General features: G+C 45.7%; 1 protein-coding gene and 1 long non-coding RNA gene across 7 annotated transcripts in view; one reads left to right on the top strand and one right to left on the bottom strand.

The window, feature by feature from the left end:
- The window catches only part of TMEM266 (transmembrane protein 266), a 144809-nt gene that overhangs the window by 41521 nt on the left and 80834 nt on the right, over positions 1 to 22454 (top strand). The window lies entirely within an intron of this gene.
- LOC134736594 (uncharacterized) lies at positions 20091 to 21686 on the bottom strand. Its single transcript, XR_010120683.1, has 2 exons — positions 21394 to 21686; positions 20091 to 20356 (listed from the first exon to the last, which is right to left on the bottom strand). It is a non-coding gene; the product is annotated as an uncharacterized lncRNA (long non-coding RNA).

Raw genomic sequence — 22454 nt, 5'->3', positions numbered from 1 at the left:
CAGTCAGCAACAGAGCTGGAACTCAGCTCACCATCTTGCTGAGGGATGTCAAGTAGCTGAAGTACCTGGTGCAAAAGAGCTTCAGAGTTGCCATGACAACTACAGTAGTCTTCTAATTTCCATCATCTGAGTAAGGATCAGGACCAGAACCTTATTTACAGGCACAGAGGTTAAAGCCCAGTGGAAGAAAGGACTCTGCAGTAAGCAGTTTGTTGAGAACACCAGGACTGGTCTGAAAGATAGGCCAAGATAAATCATCCAGAGGACAGACACTGTTACCCAGGCAGTGCCCTGTCTGAAGAGATCCAGGAGGTAGACGCAAGTTCCAGAACTGGTGCAGGCACTGACTCACTGGGAGACTTTGGGAAGGTCACCACTCTGGGCTTTGGCTTCTTTACCTCTGAAGTGATATAGTGGGACTAGTTCCTGCATCATATCCAAGGATTCTTCTAGTAGAGAAATGCTCTAACTCCACAACTGAGAAATGTCAGTATCTAGAAAATGCAATCTTATTGCTCCTAAGATTTCAGCCTCAGACCCACAAAGAGGGGATACACCGCTCCCACCTCCTTTATCACCCTCAGACTGTACTCCCCTCTCACAGCCAGAGCAGAGGGAGAGCACCCTGCAGGCAGGTCATTTCCCCACGCTTGGCCAGCTGCCAACACAGGTTGAGGGTGGACGCTTGGAGGTGGCTTGATATGCTTCAAGGACTGCCCTCCATTGGATGGGGCACTTGGGAGCCACTCCAGCTATGCATGGCAAAAAGCAGTGTCCCCAACTGGAATTAGGGGTGTGCCTTCCTCCTACCACATACAGATGGAGGCTGTGGGAGGCCGAAGTACTGGGAGAAGCTACCTGGGCTGGAGGGCTAGGTGACTGGGCGACCTGCAGCGACTCTTCATCCACCCATATCCAAGCCCCTAATGTTATGTCCCCTAGTGTCTTCATGAGCCATCTATCTCTCCATCCTCTCTACCTTCTTATGCTCTTCCTCACTTATGCCTCATTCATTCAACAACTATTTCTTGAGCACCTGTTGTTCTTGGTGCTGCAAAGACAGTTATCTTGAAAGGAAATCCCTTCTTTCAAGTAACTTACATTCTAGTGGGGAAGATCATAAATAATTATCATAAAAATTCTAGAGATGGTGAGACATGTTCTGAAGAAAAATAAAGCTGGGAGATAGGGAATGTGGGCAGGGGTGGCTGCTATTTTAATTAGAGTGGTCAGGGGAGGCTTTGTGAATAAGGTGAGATTTGAGCAAAGACCTGAAGGAGATGAGAGAACGAATGTAAGCCATGGACACCTGAGAGAAGAGCATTCCAAGTGGAGAAAGGTCTCAGATAAGGGAGTGTGCTTGGCATGTTGGAAAAATGGAGTCAGGCCAGGCGCGGTGGCTCATGCCTGTAATCCTAGCACTTTGGGAAGCCAAGATGGGTGGATCACCTGAGGTCAAGAGTTTGAGACCAGCCTGAACAACATGACAAAACTCTGTCTCTACTAAAAATACAAAAATTAGCCAGGCACAGTGGCATGTGCCTGTAATCCCAGCTACTTGGGAGGCTGAGGCGTAGGTTGCAGTGAGCCAAGATCATGCCACTGCACTCTAGCCTGGGCAACAGAGTGAGACCCTTATCTCCAAAAAATAAATAAATAAATAAATGGAGTCAGTGTGGCTAGAGAGGTTAACACAAGTTAACACAGAGGAAAGAGGTGGGAGAAGCTGGTGAGGCAGCAGGGGACAGAGAGGATAGAACCTAGAACCTTGAAACCATCCATGCACTGGCCAGGATGGGAAGCCATGGGAGGCGGTAAGTGGGGAGCAAGTCATCTGACTTGGGTTTCTGCTATGTGGAGGACAGGCAAGGGGGGAAGCAGGGAGACAGGTGTCTATGACAGTAATCGGCCGAGAGATAGTGGGGGCTTGGACCAGGGTGAGAGAGGTGGTGAGCAGTGGTACAATTTGGGAGGTATTATAAAGGTAAAACTGACATACTTGCTAACAGATGGATGTGGGGCATGAAAGGGAAGAGTCAGCCAGGCAGGTGGTTCGTGCCTGTAATCCCAGCATTTTGGGAGGCCAAGGCAGGAGGATTGCTTGAGCCCAGGAATTCAAGACCAGCCTAGGCAATGTCTCGAAACCCCGTCTCTGCCAAAAATAATAATAATAATAATTAATAAATAAATCAGCCAGGCATGGTGGTGTGTGCCTATATCCCAGCTACTTGGGAGGCTGAGGTGGGAGGATTGCTTGAGCCCAGGAGGTTAAGGCTGCAGTAAGCCATGATCACACCACTCTCTCTAAGGTTTTTTGGCCTGAGCAACTGGAAGAGTCGAGTTATTGTTTACTAAGATGGAAAAGGCCATGGTAAGGCAGACTAGACATCTAAGTGGAGATGTCTGGTGGGAGTTGGATCCACAAGTTTGGAATTTGCAGCAGTTGAGGATAAAAATGTGTATTTGGGGCCGGGCACAGTGACGCACGCCTGTTATCTCAGCACTTTGGGAGGCTGAGGTGGGTGGATCACCTGAAGTTAGGAGTTCGAGACCAGCCTGACCAACATGGTGAAACCCCATCTCTACTAAAAATACAAAAATTAGCTGGGCATGGTGGTGCACACCTGTAGTCCCAGCTACTTGGGAGGCTGAGGCAGGAGAATCACTTGAACCTGGGAGGCGGAGGTTGCAGTGAGTCAAGATCGCACCACTGCACTCCAGCCTAGCAACAGAGCGAGACTCCATCTCAAAAAAAAAAAAAAAAAAAAATGCCAGGTGCAGTGGCTCAGGCCTGTAACCCCAGCACTTCAGGAGGCCAAGGCGGGCAGATCACGAGGTCAGGAGATCAAGACCATCCTGGCTAACATGGTGAAACCCCGTCTTTACTAAAAATACAAAAAATTAGCCAGGCGTGGCGGTGGGCGCCTGTAGTCCCAGCTACTCTGGAGGCTGAGGCAGGAGAATGGCGTGAACCTGGGAGGCAGAGCTTGCAGTGAGCCGAGATCGCGCCACTGTACTCCAGCCTGGGCGACACAGCGAGACTCCATCTCAAAAAAAGAGGAAAGAAAAAGAAAGTTTCATTCCACTTCACTACCCCCTTGTCAGCCCCATAAACCATGGTCCTCCAAAGCACAGCTTGGGGTCCCCCTCTGAGCCTTCCCTGGAACCTCCTCCCTTTCATCTCCCTGGTGTCTCCATACTTTGCTCATCCCTTTCTTGAATGCTGATCATGTCACTTTGTCATTATTTGCTGACATGTCTGTTACTCTAAGGCAGGGATCAGAAAAATTCTTCTGTAAATGGCTAAATAGTGAATAGTTTAGGTTTTCTAGGACACATGGTTTCTGTCGCACTATTCAATCTGCCATTGTAGTGCAAAAGCAGTCTGACAGTATATAAACGATTGAGCATGACTGTGTTCCAATGAAACACTGCTTACAAAAACAGGCAGTGGGCTGGTTGTGGCTTGTGAGCCATGATTTGCCAACCGCTGCTCAAAGAGATGGCAGAGATGATGTCTCCATTATCTCCATAGCCCCCATACCTGGTGTGGCATCTGGGTACCAGGTAGGGGCTCAGGAAATGTTTGAATGGATGAGAGCTGAATGGATGTGCTGGAGTAGGCGGTTAGGCCTGCCAAGATATGTACATTATAGACAGCGTTCCCTCCTATATACAGGTTCCAGCAGATTTGTCAATGGTCAGTTTTATTACAGTAACATTGTGTACAGGGAAGGTTTTCACATGGAAACATGAGCCTGGATACCCAAGAAAGATCAAAGGTGGCCTCACGTTCTACTGCGTCCATGCTAAACTGCCACCCTGTCTAGCAACCTGTCTCCTCCAGGTTCCCAGGTGCACAGGCCCCCAGTTTAGCGGGATCAGGCTTTTCACAAACAAGCCCTCTGTGTTCATCCTCCCTCTGCACAGTTTCTGTGTTCCCCTCTGCCTCCCATCCCCCAGCCCCTGCAAAGAATAAGTACTCATCAGGTACCACATGCAAGGCATGGTGGGAGAATCAAAGATCCCCCACTGAAGGAGCTCACAGGCTGGTACATCCCACTGGGAGTGCCCTCTCCCTACCCATGTCATATTCACAACTGACTTACCTGCCCCCCAACCCATCCGATTTCCCCCATCCTTTCTACTTTTTTTAAATTGACAAATAAAAATTATATATATATATAGTATACAACATAATGTGTGTTTTTAATTTGTTTTGTGTTTTTGGTTGTGGGGGTTTTGGTTTTTTTAGAGACACGGTCTCGCTCTGTCACCCAGAGCTGGAGTGCAGTGGCGCAATCACAGCTCACTGCAGCCTCAATCTCCTGAACTCAAGCAATCCTCCTGCCTCAGCCTCCCAAGTAGCTGGGACTTCAGGTGCTTGCCATCACACTTGGCTAATTATTTCATTTTTTATTTTTTTAGAGATAGAGTCTCGCTATGTTGCCCAGGCTGGTCTCAAACTCCCGGCCTCAAGCAATCCTCCTGCCTTGGCTTCCCAAATTGCTGGGATTACAGGTGTGAGCCACCATGGCCAGCCTACAACATGATGCTTTGAAACATGCATACATTGTGGAATTCTAGATCAAGCTAATTATCATATGCATTACCTCACATACTTATTTTGTGTGTGTGTGTGTTGAGAACACTTAAACTCTAGTAATTTTCAAGTATACCATCTATTGCTATTAACCATAGTCCCCATGTTGTGTTCTTTCCTACTTCTTCCAAGTCCTGCTCTCTAATGGGCTCTCTTGGGTATGAATTGATGGTGGATATTATCTTCCCAACCACACATAAACTCACAGAGCACAAGGACAGTAGAGTATGCTTTTGTTTCTTCTAGACTATCTCTATCCCATGGAAATATAACATAAACCATGTATGCCATTTAAAATTTTCTAGTTAGCACATTTTAAAAAGTGAAAAGAAACAGGTAAAAATAATTTTAATATCTTTTATTTAACCAATATATCCAGAGTATTATTATTTCAACATGTAATCAATAGAAAATATTTTCAATGAGATATTTTGCATTCTTTCATTCATACGAGGTTTTCAGTTTCTAGTGTGTATTTTACACGCATAGCACATTTCACATGAGCTAGCTGCATTTCAAGTGCTCAGCAGCCAGGCGTGGCTAGTTGCCCTCATACCAGAGTATGTCGCTCACACAGGGCCCATGGTAAATGTCTAATAAGCGACTGCATTGAGTACTTCCTGTGAGGTGCTTTACACTTACTTTCTAATCCTCATAGAACTATTATGAAAGAAACTGTTACGCCCATTTTCCGTATGAGCAAACTGAGAGTTAAGAGCTTTCTTGCACCCAACTGGTATGTAAGTTATAAAGCTCAGATTTGAACCCAACTCTGAGTCCAGAGCCTGTCCTTAAAATAGAATGTTCAAGCCCTGGAAGATTCTTTAGAAAATTATTCAACGTGTCAGCTCCGTAAATATGACTTGTGTTCCCAGCACCTAGTCATGTGTCAGCCATGTCCCAGGGGCTCAAATATAGTATTTGAATGAATGAATCTGGTCTCACATTACAGATGTGGAAATTGAGATCCAGAAAGGGAAAGAGACTTGTCTAGATCATTCAAAAGGAGGAAGTCTGCGCTAGAACCCACATTGCTGATTCCCACTGCACTACTCTTGTTCCATATCCTTCTGTCATCCCAAGAAACCATAGGAGTTCAACATCTGAAGGTTCATTTGCTTTGAGGGGAACATTTTAACAGGCACCCTCTTCCCTTTGTCCACAACCTCAGAACTTGCCATACATCGTCCTTTTTCATTCTCTTCCTTTCTCCTTACTCTGGCTACCCAGCAGCCTAAAGGGTGGCAGAGCAGCTAAGCCTGGCTACGTGAGGCTCCAAGCGAAGCCTGCACAAACAAGCAAAGCTCATTGCACATGGGCACCACCCCCAGCTTCTATCTCAGGGTCATCTCTGTCGTGACAACTTGAGCCATTTCCCTGGCAGGAGGGCAGCACGAATCTCCGAGAGGGTCACGCTAACCTGCAGCCAGTGGCTGCCTGCCATGCCTGGATGCCTGGCATTGGAGCCTGGTTGCTGAGGCACCCTCAGGCTTGCTCAGTGCCCAGCCAGTCAGCAGCCTTCCAGGGAACTCCCAGCAGTCTCCTCCAGACAGGGTCACAAGAAATGTCATGGATTGTAGAAGCTTAGAACTGCAAGGGAATTTAAAGATCATTCATCCCAGCACTTTTCCAAACTGTAATGTCTTATAAATCTCCTGGGGATCCTGTTAAGCTACAGATTCCTGATTCACTGGGCCTGGGATGGGGTCTGAGGATTTGCATTTCTAATGAGCTCCCAGGTGATGCCAGTGCTGCTGCTGGACCCGGGACACACTTTGAAAAGCAAGGATCTAAAAAATCAAGAAACACAGAGGGCTTCTTTGTGAAGAGCCTGGTCCACTAAACTGGGGGCCTGTGCACCTGGGAACCAAGAGAAGAGAGGTAGCTAGACAGGGTAGCAGCTTAGCATTGATGGAGCAGAAGGCGAGGCCATCTTTGATCTTTCCTGGGTATCCAGGCTCATGTTTCCATGTGAAAACCTTCCCTGTACACAATGTTACATCCTTGTCAGCCTTTTGTTAGAGGTGAGAAAACTTAAGTGTAGGGGAGATTAATTAAATTCAGGGTACAAGTCTCCTAAGTAATAACTATGGTACTAACTGTATTTACTATCTGTAGAAATTTTTGGCACTCATCATAGACTACTTTAATATCCTCTTCTTCCGACTAGACTTTTGGAAGCAAGGCTGTATCTTACTCTCCTGTGTATCTCCCTTTGGTCCCATCCGAGAGGCCACATGAGCTGTGGAAAGCACATTACCTGGGACTGGGTCACCTGAGAAGGTCTTTGTATCAGATGTTCCTGGGATCAGAGGCATAGTGGAATGAGCCCCAAGTTGGAACCAGAAAGACCTCAGCAGGCAGCAGACCTGAAGTGCAAGGTGAGGCTAGAAGTGGAAACAGAATGCAGGAATTGGCAAGCTGTCCATAGGGTTAGGTGGAGTTGTTCTGAACGCAGTCCATGGATTGAGAGGGAAGGCTGCTGGCTCACCTCATTATGTGGTGCCCGGGGCAAGAGAAAGAGGCAGTGGGGCCATTTTTCAAGCAAGAAGCCAGGCCCAACACCAGGTTCCTCCCAAGGCTGTAGGATTTGTTGAATAAATGCACAAAGAGAGGCCAAAAAAGACACAGCAGTGATAATTAAACATTTTTAAAGACTCCATGTGCTCAGCAATGATTACACACTTTCTGGCACACTTCAAAAGTGGCAATAGCCAGGTGCAGTGGCTCAGACCTTGACTCAAATAAATTATAAAAGTGGCAATGACAAGCTTTTCTTTTTTCTTTCTTTTTTTTTTTTTTTTTTGAGACAGGATCTTGCTCTGTTGCCCAGGCTGGAGTACAGTGGTGTTATCATGACTCACTGCAGCCTCAACTGCTGGGCTGAAGCGGGAGCCCGGCTAATTTTTTAAATTTTTTGTGGAGACAAGGTTTCACTGTTTTGCCTAGGCAGGTCTTGAACTCTTGGCCTCAAGCAATCTTCCTGCCTTGCCGTCCTAAAGTGCTGGTATTACAGATGTGAGCCACCATGCCTGGCCAGGTTTTTCTATTTGAGTTAAAAGTCAATTTTTCTTTTCTTTTCTTTCTTTTTTTTTTTTTTTTGAGACAGAGTCTTACCCTGTCGCCCAGGCTGGAGTGCAATGGCACGATCTCGGCTCACTGCAATCTCTGCCTCCTGGGTTCAAGCAATTCTCCTGCCTCAGCCTCCCGAGAAGCTGGGATTACAGGTGCACGCCACCAGACCCGGCTAATTTTTTTTTTGTATCTTTAGTAGAGACAGGGTTTCACCATGTTGTCCGGGCTGGTCTCGAACTCCTGACTTTGTGATCCACGCGCCTCGGCCTCCCAAAGTGCTGGGATTACAGGCGTAAGCCACTGCACCATGCCAAAAGTCAGTTTTTCTTTAGATCAAGCTTATCCAACCCATGGCCCATGGGCCACATGCAGCCCAGGACAGCTTTGAATGCGGCACAACACAAATTCATAAACTTTCTTAAAACATTATGAGACTTTTTTGTGATTTTTTTCTTAAGCTCATCAGCTATCTTTAGCATTAGTGTATTTTATGTGTGGCCTAGGGAAGCCAAAAGATTGAACACCCCTGCTTTAGATGTTAGTAGGTTGGGTTCTGTTCAGAGCAGACACAAAGCCAAGTCAAGCCCATAGACATGGACTGCCAAACAGGGTTGCTCAGTAGGTGCTGGAGGCCAAAGATCACCCTGGTGTATCTGCCTGCTGTGGTGCTTATTTTCCCAAAGGTAGAAAAATAATATGATGAAATGACAAGCCACAGTCTGGGAGAAAATATTTGCAAAACACACATGTGATAAAGGAATTATATCCAAAATATATAAGGAATTCCTAAAACTCAACAATAAAACCAATAGTCCAATTAAAAAGTGAGCAAAAAATCTGAATAGACACTTCACCAAGGAAAATATACAGATGTCAAATAAGCATATGAAAAGATCTTCAGCATTGTATCAACAAGGAAACGCAAATTAAAACAACAGCGGGATACTATTACACCCCGTTAGAATGGTTAAAATCCAGAACACTGACAACACCAGATGCTGGTGAGGATGTGGAGTAACAAGAAATCTCATTCACTGCTGATGGGAATGCAAAATGGAACAGCCACTTTGGAAGACACACTTTCGCAGTTTCTTTCTTTTTTCTTTTTTTTTTTTTTTTTGAGATGGAGTTTTGCTCTTGTTGCCCAGGCTGGAGTGCAATGGCACGGTCTCGACTCACTACAACCTCTGCCTCCTGGGTTCAAGTGATTCTCCTGTCTCAGCCCCCTGAGTAGCTGGGATTACAGGTGTGTACCACAATGCCCAGCTAATTGTTGTATTTTTAGTACAGACAGGATTTCACCATGTTGGTCAGGCTGGTCTTGAACTCCTGACCTCGGTGATCCGCCTTGGCCTCCCAAAGTGCTAGGATTACAGGCATGAGCCACTGTACCTGGCCCAGCCATATACTCTTGTGTCTGTTAACCTGTTAGCCAACCTTTGGCTACCCTCTCCCACTTATCTTTGCTTGCCTCTAGTAAACACTATTCTAAGCCAATAGATCTTAAATGTTCTTACCACAATAAAGTGATTCTCCTGCCTCAGCCTCAGCCTCCCAAGTAGCTGGGATTACAGGCACCCGCCACCACGCCCAGATAATTTTTGTATTTTTAGTAGAGATGGGGTTTCCCCATGTTGGGCAGGCTGGTCTCTAACTCCTGACCTCAGGTGATCCACCCGCCTCGGCCTCCCAAAGTGCTGGGATTACAGGCATGTGCCACTGTGCCCGGCCAACACTTTGGCAGTTTTTTAGAAATCTGAACATACTCTTACCATATGACCTAGTAATTACACTCCTTGGTATTTACCCAAATGAGTTGAAATTGATGACTGTACAAAATCCTGCACCTGATGTTTATAGCAGCTTTATTCATAATTGCCAAACACTGGAAGTAACCAACATGTTCTTCCATAGATGAATGGGTAAACAAACTGTAGTACATCCATACAATGCAATATTGATCAGAAATAAAAAGACATGAGCCATCAAGCCATGAAGTGATATAGAGAAACCTTAAATGCCTCTTTTTCATTTAAAGTGAAAGAAGCCAATCTCAGAAGGCTGCATACTGTATGATTCCACCTATTTGACCTTCTGAGAAAGGCAAAGCTACAGAGATAGAGAAAAAAAGGTCAGTGATTGCCAGGTATTCAGGAGGAGGGAGGGAGGAATGAATAGGTGGAGCACAGGGGCTATTTAGGACTATAGCTCTACTGTTCTGTATGATACTCTAATGGTGAACATGTGACATTATGGATCTGTCAAAACCCATAGAAGTAAACAACGTAAAGAGTGACCCCTAATATAAACTATGGACTTTAATTAATAATAATGTATCAATATTGGTTCATCAGTTTTAACAAACAAATGCAACATGTTAAAAATAGGGGAAACTGTAGAGGCTGGGGAAGGGTATCTATGGTAATGCTTTGTACTTTCTGCTCAATTTTTCTATGAACCTAAAGTTTCCATAAAAAATAAAGTCTATTAATTTTTATAATCTGCTACCAAATTATTCCAAGAGAAGATCAGTTGCTGGACGATTGCTCAGCCACGTTTCTCCTTAGGCACAAAGATGACCTTGCACATCTGCTGCGGATGACACCTCCACCCAGCTGTCCCCACCACAGCATTGACTTGTCGAGAGCTGTCCTTTGAGTCTGATGGATTATTGAGACTTTTTGAATGCAGGAAGCACACTCATGGGGCCATCCAAGGGCCTTGCATTATTTTTCTGCCTTTGAAAAGCCACTGAACTAAATTTGGCAGATAAAAATGTGCCTGAGAGATTTCTTTCTTAATTTGCTGATTATGAGCCCTGACCTTAAGGAGCTTACGGTCTAGAGTAGATGGTATGTGAGCATAAACCACTATAACACAAGGTAAACTATGATTCATAGTCTGGGAGAGGTATAGTTGAAGTGGCCAGGAGAGAGAGGAAATCCAGCCCCTCCCCACTGGCCTCAAGTGGAAGCAGTGACACCAGTTCTGAAAGTTTGGATTGGAGGGCCAGGTAGGAGTGAGAAGTGAGACTCCTACCCACTCCTATGAAATATGTTCTGGGCCAGGCGCGGTGGCTCACGCCTGTAATCCCAGCACTTTGGGAGCCCGAGGCAGGCGGATCACGAGGTCAAGAGATGGAGACCATCCTAGCCAACATGGTGACACCCCGTCTCTACTAAAGATATAAAAATTAGCCGGGCGTGGTAGCAGGCGCCTGTAGTCCCAGCTACTTGGGAGGCTGGGGCAGGAGAATCACTTGAACCTGGGAGGCAGAGATTACAGTGAGCCGAGATCACACCACTGCACTCCAGCCTGGCAACAGAGCAAGACTCTGTCTCAAAAAGAAAAAAAAAGAAAGAAAGAAAGAAAGATGTTCCAAGCAGAGAGAATTCCATAAGCAGAGGCAGAGAGGTGAATAATTGTGTGTGCACATGCACTAGGAACAGATAGGTGGCTGGAGCACGGTGTAGGAAGAAGGATAAGGAACGGCTTAAAAGGCTGGGGCCAGATGGTGGAAGGCTCTGAATTCCTGGCCAAGGAATTGAGAGCGTGTTCAGTAGGCAGTAGGAACCTCTGGGGGTTTGAGTCAGGGAATGAGCAGATCACACTGCACTTCAGAAGAGTCACCAGGTGGCAGTGTATAGGATGTGCTTGAAGCGCCGGGCACGGTGGCTCACGCCTGTAATCCCAGCACTTTGGGAGGCCGAGGCGGGCGGATCACGAGGTCAGGAGATCGAAACCATCCTGGCTAACACGATGAAACCTCGTCTCTACTAAAAATACGAAAAATTAGCCGGGCGCGGTGGTGGCTGCCTGTAGTCCCAGCTACGCGGGAGGCTGAGGCTGGAGAATGGCGTGAACCTGGGAAGCGGAGCGTGCAGTGAGCTGAGATGGCGCCACTGCACTGCAGCCTGGGCGACAGAGCGAGACTCTGACTCAAAAAAAAAAAAAAAAGAAAAGAAAAAGAAAAGGATGTGCCTGAAGCAAGATGCCCAGTGGTAAGAACACCCATCAGGAGGCTATTTCAAGGCAGTTACAAGGACCCAGACAGTTGGAAGCTGCCTCTTCTGCCTCTGCACTCCCATGGCCCTTTATCAGTACTTCTCTTAGGTACTTACCAGTTTTTACCTTATCTACATTTTTAATTAAAAATAGTTGTAGTTCATTATAAAGGAAAACTAGACAGTACAGAAAGATATAAATAGTTGTAATCCCACCATCCATTAAATAACTACTGTTGACACTCAGGATGTGTCTGTCCTTTCAGATATCTTTCTATAGGCCAGGCACAGTGGCTCATGCCTATAATCCCAGCACTTTGGGAGGCCAAGGCAGGTGGATGGCCCGAGCTCAGGAGTTCAAGACCAGCCTGGGAAACATGGCAAAACCCCATCTCTACAAAAAGTACAAAAATTAGCTGGGTATTGTGGTACGTACGCCTGAGGTTCTACCTACTCGGGAGGCTGAGGCAGGAGGATCACTTGAGCCGGGAGGTGGAGGCTGCAGTGAGCCAAGATTGCACACTGCACTTCAGCCTGGGTGATAGAGTGAGACCCTGTCTCAAAAACAAAAACAAAAAACTCAGATATCTTTCTATATGCATCACACTATATTGTTTTGTTTTGCTTTTATAAAAGGTAACATACTTTTAGAACCTACTTTTTCAAATTACTGTATAGTGGACATCTTTCCTTGCCAATATATCTAGATTTTTTATAGTGGTAAAATGCACATGAAATTTACAGTTATGACATTTAGCACATCCACAGTGTTGTGCAATCATTACTACTATTTAGTTCCGAAACATTTTCATCACCCCACAAGGAAACCCCATTAAAGTCACTCTCTCCCACCAGCCCCTGTCAACCACTAATCTGCTTTTTTATCCATTCTATTTCTTATAAATGGAATCACACAATATGTGGCCTTTTGTGTCTGGCTTTCACTTGCCATAATGTGTTCAAGGTTCATCAGGTCTAGATTTTTTAATAGAAATATCTCTTGTTGGCCAGGCACGGTGGCTCACGCCCATAATCCCAGCACTTTGGGAAACCAAGGCAGGAAGATTGCTTGAGCCCAGGAGTTTGAGACTAGCCTGGGAAACATAGTGAGACCCCACCTCTATTTTTTAAAAAAAGAAATATCCCTTGTCTTTTTAAAATAAAGCATGCTCATAGACAAAAACTACTGAGAGCTCCCCTCAAGAACACCACCTCCCTAATTTTAACTGCTGCTAATTACCTAGGATCTAGCCATCCAGACCTTTTAGATGATTGGGAATTGATAGGGAACCGTCAAGTTGCTGCATTCTTCCAACATATTCTGTCTCCTTCTCTTTCCCATCACCTGATGTGAACGTGGGAAGATGTCTTAGCTTTTCTAGTCACTTTCAGAACTTAGGTTCATTTTCAGATGTTAAAACATCCCATCTAAATCAAAACTTTGGTCTCTCATCCCACTGGCAGACCAGCTCTTCTGCTCTGGCCCCATGCTGTCTGCTCTCTGGCTCCTGAAATGTGCTTTTTTAAGTTCCCGAGAAACCCACCGCCTGCGTCCTGGCCACTCCCAATGCCCCTGGGGAGGGAGTTGCATGCCCCATTCCACTGGACATTCTGCCTAACTTCTTGGGGTTGCCTTCAGTTCTCACTTTTGGCACTGTATCCCTGGGATTCCCCTGGCCCCGGGAGGCCACCTTCTTGGGTGGGGGCCTGCCAATATGCCCAGTTATTCACTTGGCCTGTAGGAAGGCCTTAACTAGACAGGGCACTTTTCATATTTGTGGCCATCCTGCATCATTCAATGTGTATCCCTTCTATATTTGGGGAAATTCCCACATTTAGTCCATCTACCCATGTGCAGCCCGGATGCAGCTATGTGACCTCTGCCAACCAGATGAAGCTGTGTGCCTTTGGATTTGGAGGGAGATATTCGTGTGAGGCAGTGACAACAGTGATGTTTTTACTGGAGCAGTGCTCAGCAGATGCTCGGTGTTCCTGACTTTCTATGCCTGGCTTTCTCGCTCCCCCGCCCTGCCCCCCACATTCAGTGTTCTTTAAAAATTTATACTCTGTTTAAATTAACGAGTTGAGTTTTCACTAAGAACTAGCACCACATCCTTGCTTAGCCTCGCGGTTACAGGCAGCCTGCGCCCACTGCGGCCCTCTCTCCTCGCCCTGCCATCGCCCACTGTGCCAGCCAGCCTGGGAGTCTGGCATGGGTTCCTCTGCTTACGCACATCCCCAAGCTCTGGGAGACACACACGAAGCTTGTCTAAGATCCTGCTCCCTGTTCCTCTGCAGTCGTGTAGTGTGCTGGGCCGATAAGTCTCCGTAGCTTACCCAGAGGCAGATGCCAGACTCCCATACTGCACACAGCCTCGCATTGGCTCTCTTGGTTCTCCCCTAGCTTAAGAGAAAAGGTATGCACCCCTCCCTCATCCTCAGGGAAGGGAAATACTCACATTCTTTACTCCTACGAATCCCTTTCGGAGACACTGTCCTGTCCCTCCCCCTCTCCTCCTCTTCCCTCCACTCCCCTCCCTCTCCTCACTGATGAATCTCTGGCATTCTCTCCTGCACCCATCCGGAGTGGAGGTTGCTGGACCACCTTGACCATCATCAGTGTGTTCCAAATGGAGATGGTCTGGCATCTCTCTTTAGCAAGTGTGAGCTCTTACCACCTTTGTCCTTATCTTTAGGGCATCTGCAAAATTCTAGGACAACAGGAAAAGTCTCATTCCAAATCCCATCTCACATATATTTTCTGTACATAGGGATTGTCAAACATATGTCATCCTGTAACCTGCTTGTTTATTTCCTATTATGTTACAGACAACTTTTCACGTTAATGAAAATAGCACTTCCTCATCTATTTTTAAAAATCAGCCATTTTGTTTGAAGTATAATTTACAAACAGTAAAGCACGTCTTTTTTTTTTTTGAGACGGAGTTTCGCTCTTGTTGCCCAGGCTGGAGTGCAGTGGCGTGATCTCGGCTCACTGCAACCTCCACCTCCTGGGTTCCAGCGATTCTCCTGCCTCAGCCTCCTGAATAGCTGGGATTACAGGCATGTGCCACCACGCCTGGCTAATTTTGTATTTTTAGTAGAGACGGCATTTCTTCGTGTTGGTCAGGCTGGTCTGGAACTCCCAACCTCAGATGATCTGCCTGCCTCGGCCTCCCAGAGTGCTGGGATTACAGGTGTGAGCCAGCACACCCAGCCGAATCCATCAGGGTCTTACACTTGATGCGTAAATTTGACAGTGTGTACATTTTTTTTTCATTGACAAGCTGTTATTAAATCGACTTTGTACCTTATACTAACGGCTTCTCAGAGACAAGGTCATCACGTGCCGTACCACCATGTTGTATACCAGCATCAAATGAAACACTATGGCAGTACCTGAGGTGGTCAGTCATTTTGTCTTTATTTACACGTGGCAAAACTGGGCTCCGACTAAGAGATTTGCCAAGTTTTACAGCTGCCCAGTCTGGGACCATCTCCACACCCACCTCCCACATAGCCTGGGTTGCTTATTAAGAGAGCCCAAGCCGGTGTTTTGATCAGTTTGGGTCTTAGAGTGGTTTTATTATGTTTCCTGACCCTGAACGCAAGCCCCGATGAGAATGTATCTGCAGTTTGTTTTGAATTGAAGGGAGATAAGAAAGGGCCACTGAAGCTCTAGGAATAGACGCAGGGCTAGGAACTTCTGGAGGTGGAGAAGGATTTTGTGAGAGGAGACAAGCTGGGAATGGCAGTGGGTCCACAGGAGGGTCAGCAGAAGGAGAGGAGACTGGAATGAACTGAGGCCTGGAGGTGTTTGTAAAATTAAAGAGAACTTGATTGTGGTCCTTGAAGGAGGGACATGAAAGTAGAGGCGATTTCAGGTGGGACAGTTACTTAGGCCAGTGATTCTCAGGTGGAAACGCAGGTTTCTGATCTCCTTGCTCAAAAATCTCTAGGATGGCCCAGGAATCTGCATTTTAAACATGCTCTCCGGGTGGTTCTCAGGCCTGCTGCAGCTGGAGCCACTGGTAGATACCATTGGCCTCAAGGCCAGAAAGCTAATGCTCTTTTATGACCCTTGCCACTGACCAGATACATGGTTCAAAGTAAGGCCAGGTTACTGTACCCCTGGGAAGATCCACAGCCTTTTTGATTGTGCGGCCCACACTGACCTCCTCCTGGCTTAATCTTGTCCCATCTTCTCTGAGCCACCCAGCTGGCCTTCAGCACATATCATCCTCAGTCATTATTTACATCGTACTGCCTTGGGCCCTCCATTCTAATGAGATTGAAAACTAGAGGCTGGGTGTGGTGGCTCATGCCTGTAATCCCAGCACTTTGGGAAGCCGAGGCAGGTGGATCACTTGCAGTCAGGAGTTTGAGACCAGCCTGTCCAACATGGTGAAATCCCGTCTCTACTAAAAACACAAAAATTAGCTGGGCCTGGTGGGCACCTGTAGTCCCAGCAACTCCGGAGGCTGAGGCAGGAGAATCACTTGAACCTGGGACGCGGAGATTGCAGTGAGCTGAGATTGCACCACTGTACTCCAGCCTGGGCATCAGACAGAGCAAGACTCTGTCTCAAAAAAAAAAAAAAAAAAAAAAAAGGAAGGAAGAAAACTTGAGGGCAAGGGTTGCCTTAGACTGCTTTGCATCTTAGCGCCCAGCCCCGAGCTCTGCACTTTCTAGGATCTCCGTAAATGCCCATTACCTAAGGAGTCCTAACCAATAAAGTCGCCATCAGTGATGTAGAGACCTTGGTTTGCTTTCCCTCCAGTTTCTACCCTTTTGGAGGAAATGATGTTGGTTAGAAGAAAGGAAGATCCTTCCGGCATCCCAGGAGATTTATGTAGAGTTTCATCACGTAGTAGCATCATGCAGGGGATGATTCTACTGTCATCACGTAGTAGCATCAGGCAGGGGATGATTCTTCATGGAAGTGGGGAGCCTTCCATGAAGACATGGGCTCTTCAGAGGGAGGTGTTAGTGAGTGGCACTCCCTCAACTCCTAGCTTAAAGCAGGCCCTACCTGGTGCCAAGGGGCGTTGTGCCACTGGTATTCAAATGAAGCACTGCCAACACTTTAACCCTCGTCATCATGCAGAGACCTGTGATCTATGAGGGGAGACTGACTTCCCTGGGAATGAGGACAGGAAAGCACTACACCGGAGGGGCAAATCCAGGAAATCCTGGTGCCACCTTCCCAGAGTGTCTAGTACTATGTGGGCCACTAGCCTATATATTGATATACTAGTCATTAAAAGTGAATGACTCTTCCTAAAATTCTTCTCCTTTGATAATGATTTTTATCTACTTGGTCAGGAACAATATCGGACGTAAGCCTGCCATATTTGTACCCACTCTACTTGCCAGCTTGTAAGTCCTGGAGTGTTGGGAGGGGAAGGGCACACAAGGAAACCCAAGGTTTAATCTCAAGGTTATGCCGTTGGTTTAGTTTAGGGGGTTAGGGTTTATGGAAAAAAAGAAAAGAAAAGAAAATAGGGTCTCAGGGGGACTAGCTGTTGCTGAAACAATTCATAGAAATATTGTGACAGGGGCCAGGCGTGGTGGCTCCGGCCTGTAATCCCAGCACTTTAGGAGGCTGAGGTGGGCGGATCACTTGAGATCAGGAGTTGGAGACCAGTCTGGCCAACATGGTAAAGCCCCATCTCTACTAAAAATACAAAAATTAGCCAGGTATGGTGGCGAGCCCCTGTAGTCCCAGCTACTCAGGAGGCTGAGGCAGGAGAATTGCTTGAACCCAGGAGGTGGAGGCTGCAGTGAGCCGAGATCGTACCACTGCACTCCAGCCTGGGCAACACAGCAAGACTTGGTCTCAAAAAAAAAATTAATTAAAAAAAGAAGAGAAAGAAATATTGTGACGGGGATAGTTCCCAAACTGGCTACATATTTTCTTTTGTGTAAGGATATCTGTTACTATTTTTGCTTTTGCCATTGTCCTCCATTTTTCAGATTTTTACTACAGTGCTCTGTGGGGAAGAGGGTATAATTAAGCAAGTATTGGAACTTAAATAGTCCACAGCCACCCTTCAGAGCTTGTGATTAAGATTCTCCCCTCAAAAGGGAACTTTCCTACTTTGCTGTGAAGTGTGAATTGTTAAAGCCCTTTAGAAAGCAATTTCATTTTAACTATTAAAATTTAGAAAGCAATTTCATTTTAACTATTAAAATTTAAAATACATTCTCTTTAGCCCAGTAATGTCACTACTGGGAATCTATTCCATGCAAATGAAAATACCAGTATATGGTGAAATGTGTACAAGAATGTTTCTGATAGCATTTTTCACGGTGGCCAAAAAAAAAAAATCTAAAAAGAAACTGTATCAATGGGGCAATTTTTAACTAAATTATGGATCATTCACACCATGGAATATATTATACAGCCACTAATAAAAGAATGAATTAGAGTTTTACTACCTGACTTGGGGGAGGGGGATTTCTACAAGATATTGTCAAACGGAAAAAGCAAAATGCAGGTAAGTGTGAATAATATGTACTAAAAATATATAATGAACTATTTTTGTACATAATTATATAAGCACAAAGAAAAGTAAGGAAAGATAGGCCAGGTGCAGTGGCTCATGCCTGTAATCCCAGCACTATAGGAGGCCGAGACAGGTGGATCACTTGAGGTCAGGAGTTAGAGACCAGCCTGGGCAACGTGGCGAAACCCCATCTCTACTAAAAGTACAAAAATTAGCTGGGCGTGGTAGCGTGTCCCTGTGGTCCCAGCTACTCGGGAGGCTGAGGCAGGAGAACTGCTTGAACCTGAGAGGCAAAGGCTGCAGTGAGCCAAGATCACGCCACTGCACTCCAGCCTGGGTGACAGAGCAAGACTGTCTCAAAAAAAAGATAAGTAAGGAAAGATATACACAGATTAACATTGGTATGTGTTTTTGCATGCATATGTATATTAAGGGAGTACAACAGAGGCAGGTAACGTGGGGGAAGCAGGAAAAATAGAAAAACAGACTCTGGCCAGGCACGGTGGCTCATGCTTGTAATCCCAGCACTTTGGGAGGCCGAGGTGGGCGGATCACGAGGTCAGGAGATCGAGACCACGGTGAAACCCCGTCTCTACTAAAAAATACAAAAAATTAGCCGGGCGTGGTGGCGGGCGCCTGTAGTCCCAGCTACTCAGAGAGGCTGAGGCAGGAGAATGGCGTGAACCCGGGAGGCGGAGCTTGCAGTGAGCCGAGGTTGCGCCACTGCACTCCAGCCTGGGCGACAGAGCGAGACTCCGTCTCAAAAAAAAAAAAAAAAAAAAGACTCCACTAAAACATGAATTTCATTATAATCAATTTATATAAAGCTGTATATATGCATGTGTGTATATATCTGAAAAAGGAAATTAGAAAATACATAAATCTTCACTAACTGGAAGGGATGTCCATATATATTGCTGAGTGATAAAAGCAAATTGCAGAGTTGATTTTATTTTGTTCAACACAAACCCACAAATATCAGCCTATAAATAAGAGTATATGCTTGCTTAATTCTGAGCAAGGATTTCTATGCCTGGGTATTGACATAGGGACCACAAGTGAGGATGGAGCAAGGAAGGCGAAAGATTAAGGTGGAAGCTGCAGAGAGGTTTAACTTTTATGTATTTATATATATATAATACAAAGATATATATACCAATATATGTGATATAAAATGTATTATTTTATGTATTGCAGTGGACAATTGTCTATAATGTATCAGTGCTCCATTGCCACAATAATCTCATATAACAAACCACCCTAAAAACTTGGTGGGCTTAACAAAACAAGCCTTTCTTGGTGTTCTTTTTTTTTTTTTTTTATTTCTTCAAGATGGAGTCTCACTCTGTCACCCAGGCTGGAGTGCAGTGGTACCATATCAGCTCACTGCAACCTCTGCCTCTCAGGTTCAAGTGATTCTCCTGCCTCAGCCTCCTGAGTAGCTGGGACTACAGGCAGTCACCACCATGCCCAGATAATTTTTGTATTTTTAGTAGAGACGGGGTTTCACCATGTTGGTCAGGCTGGTCTCGAACCCCTGACCTTGAGTGATCCGCCTGCCTCGACCTCCCGAAGTGCTGGGATTACAGGCATGAGACACCACACCCAACCAAAACAAACCTTTAACAGGTGGCTGAAGCAAGGAAGGAGATTGTGCCTGCCAGCGTGAGGAATCATTAGTTAATCATTAGTTACAGAAGTTTACAGCTCTCAAAACACTCCTTGATAGTCTTTCACTATTCTCACTTCTTTGATGTAAATGTCTATCTATGCATCTGTCTCTACCACTAGCCCATGAGTTTTTGAGTGCTGTGATCATGTCTCATTTATCTTGATAACCTCAATGTTTAGTATAGTTCCTGGAACACAGAAGGTGCTAATAAGTGACTGAAGAATGAATTGAGAAACAAACCAAAAAGCCCTTTATTTAGATCATGAGTCTGTGGGTCAGTGATTTAGGCTAGGCCCAGCTGGGTGGCTCTTCTGGTCTTGGCTGAGCCTCTCTCACACATGCCTGGAGGGCAGCTGTTGGCTGGCCTTAGTTGAGGTGATGGGGGTAATGACCATCCTCCATCAGGCCAGCCTGGGTATGCTGTCATGATGATGGGAAAGGTGCAAGAGAGGACAGGCCCAGTCATGTGAGAGTTTTCATGTTTGCTTATAATCTATTTGGACAAAGCAAGTAGATTTGCTTGGTCAACCAAATGGCCAAGGCCAACCACCGGGTAAAAGGGTAATGAAAAATTACATGACAAACGGGGCATTGATACAGTGCAGGTAAAAAGTGGGATCTTTTGTTACAGTCTTACCATATGTGGTATGAAAAGTATTGAAGAAAGAGGACTTTTCCCCTCCATTTGCAAAAGAATAGTTACTTGCCTGGTGCCATGTAGTATTCAATGGCAAATTATATCTGGATTCCTAACATATTTTAGTTAATAGCATGTAAAGCAAAAGATTAATTTGGGAATTTGCAAAGTGTTTGAAAGGTGGCATTTACACTTAAGATTTGCTTGATTGAGGGGAGGGTTAGAGATACTGGGGCAGCCACTGCAGCCCTAGCTCATTGTTGGTGGTTCTCAAAATCATAGATATTTGAGTTCTCCAGAAACTCTGCAGAATTCTGGAGGGAAAATGACATCAGGCTGGGGCTGAGGATTGCTTGCTGGGTGGCATTATTTTCAGCCTAGGCCAGCCAGGGGCGAGGAGCCAGTGGATCCTTTGTCAAGTGTTTGTTAGGGAAGCTCAAAAGTGGAAAAAAGATATTGAGGGGAAGGGAAGAATTACGATAATTGTCCTTTTGGCTTTCTTAAAAGAGTAACTGAGTAATGATGGATGATTTGATTTTGCGTAATCTTGTTTTGTGTTTCCCATGCTGCATGAGACCAGTAGTAATTGACAGACTACATCACTAAGTAAGTGAAAAAGAGCAAACAATAGAAAGTTAAAGGGGTCCACAAGAGACCTTGGCTCACCTAGAGATGAAAGCCACTATGGGCTCTCTGCCCATTCATTTAGCAGATTTGCAGCTAATAATTTTGCAATAGACTGGAGATTGGAGTAGGAGAATGCTCAGGTGTGTGATTGATTTTCTGCATTTTAGCTCCTTGTTAATGGAGTAAAATATTAGGGGGTCAAGGTAACAAGGAGGACCAGCATCTGTTGTTCAGAAACCTTTCTCATCAAGCACAAGAAATACAACCTTCTCCTCCTGGGGGTGTGGAACATGATGTCCGTGAAACATGCCAGAGCTCAGTGGCTTCTCCCTAGGAGCAGATTCTAAAGCAGACTTTATGATGTCAGAACGAACCTCACATGCATGCAATGCTATCTCCACATAAAAGAATCCCAAGGTTTTGTGAGAGCACATGCTGCCAGCCAGTCACCAATATTTGGCCAGTCTTGTTTAGGGACCCAGAAAGCTTATCTCAGCTGAGCCTCAGAACCACATCAGAAGTGTCCAAACCTGGTCTGGCATACAATTAGTTACCTATGTCATAGTCCCTCCCTGCTTCTTCCTTGCTAAGACAACCGAGATTATGTTTATGGAAACAATATGCCTATCCCCAAGGGATGAATCTTTTTTTTTTTTTTGAGACGGAGTCTTGCTCTGTTGCCCAGGCTGGAGTGCAGTGGTGTGATCTTGGCTCACTGCCACTGCAACCTCTGCCTCCTGGTTTCAAGCGAGTCTCCTGTCTCAGCTTCTGAGTAGCTGGGATTGCAGGCGTGTGCCACCATGCCTGACTAATTTTTGTATTTTTAGTAGAGACGGGGTTTCACCATGTCGGCCAGGCTGGTCTCAAACTCCTAACCTCAGGTGATCTGCCCACCTCAGCCTCCCAAAGTGCTGGGATTACAGGTGTGAGCCACCATGTCCGGTCCCAAGGGATTAATCTTGACTGGACTAGGCTCACATAGCACCCCTAACCCCCTTGGCCAGCTGCCTATTGGCCCAGGCTCCTTTGTAGCCCTGTCCTAGCTCTGCCCAGGGAGACATCAGGAAATGTTGTCTGGAGAGCTTAGAAAGATGCCTCCTGAATAAAAGATCAAAGCCTTGTAAAGAGAAAGCCTTTGATTCTTTCTTCTTGTTTGGGAGTTGGTGTAAGGATGTGCAAGCTGGAGCTGTAGCAGCCATTCTGCAACCACAGGGAAACAAGCATAAGGAATCCATCACACACAAGATAGGGGCATGGAAGGATGAGAAGAGCTTGGGTTCTCTGTACACTGAAAACTAGAAAACATTGTTGAAAGAAATTGTAGAAT

Source organism: Symphalangus syndactylus, chromosome 5, assembly GCF_028878055.3.
Source record: "Symphalangus syndactylus isolate Jambi chromosome 5, NHGRI_mSymSyn1-v2.1_pri, whole genome shotgun sequence".
NCBI lineage: Eukaryota > Metazoa > Chordata > Mammalia > Primates > Hylobatidae > Symphalangus > Symphalangus syndactylus.
Note: the sequence above shows the minus strand (reverse complement) of the source record. Positions and strands in the feature narration are given on the sequence as shown.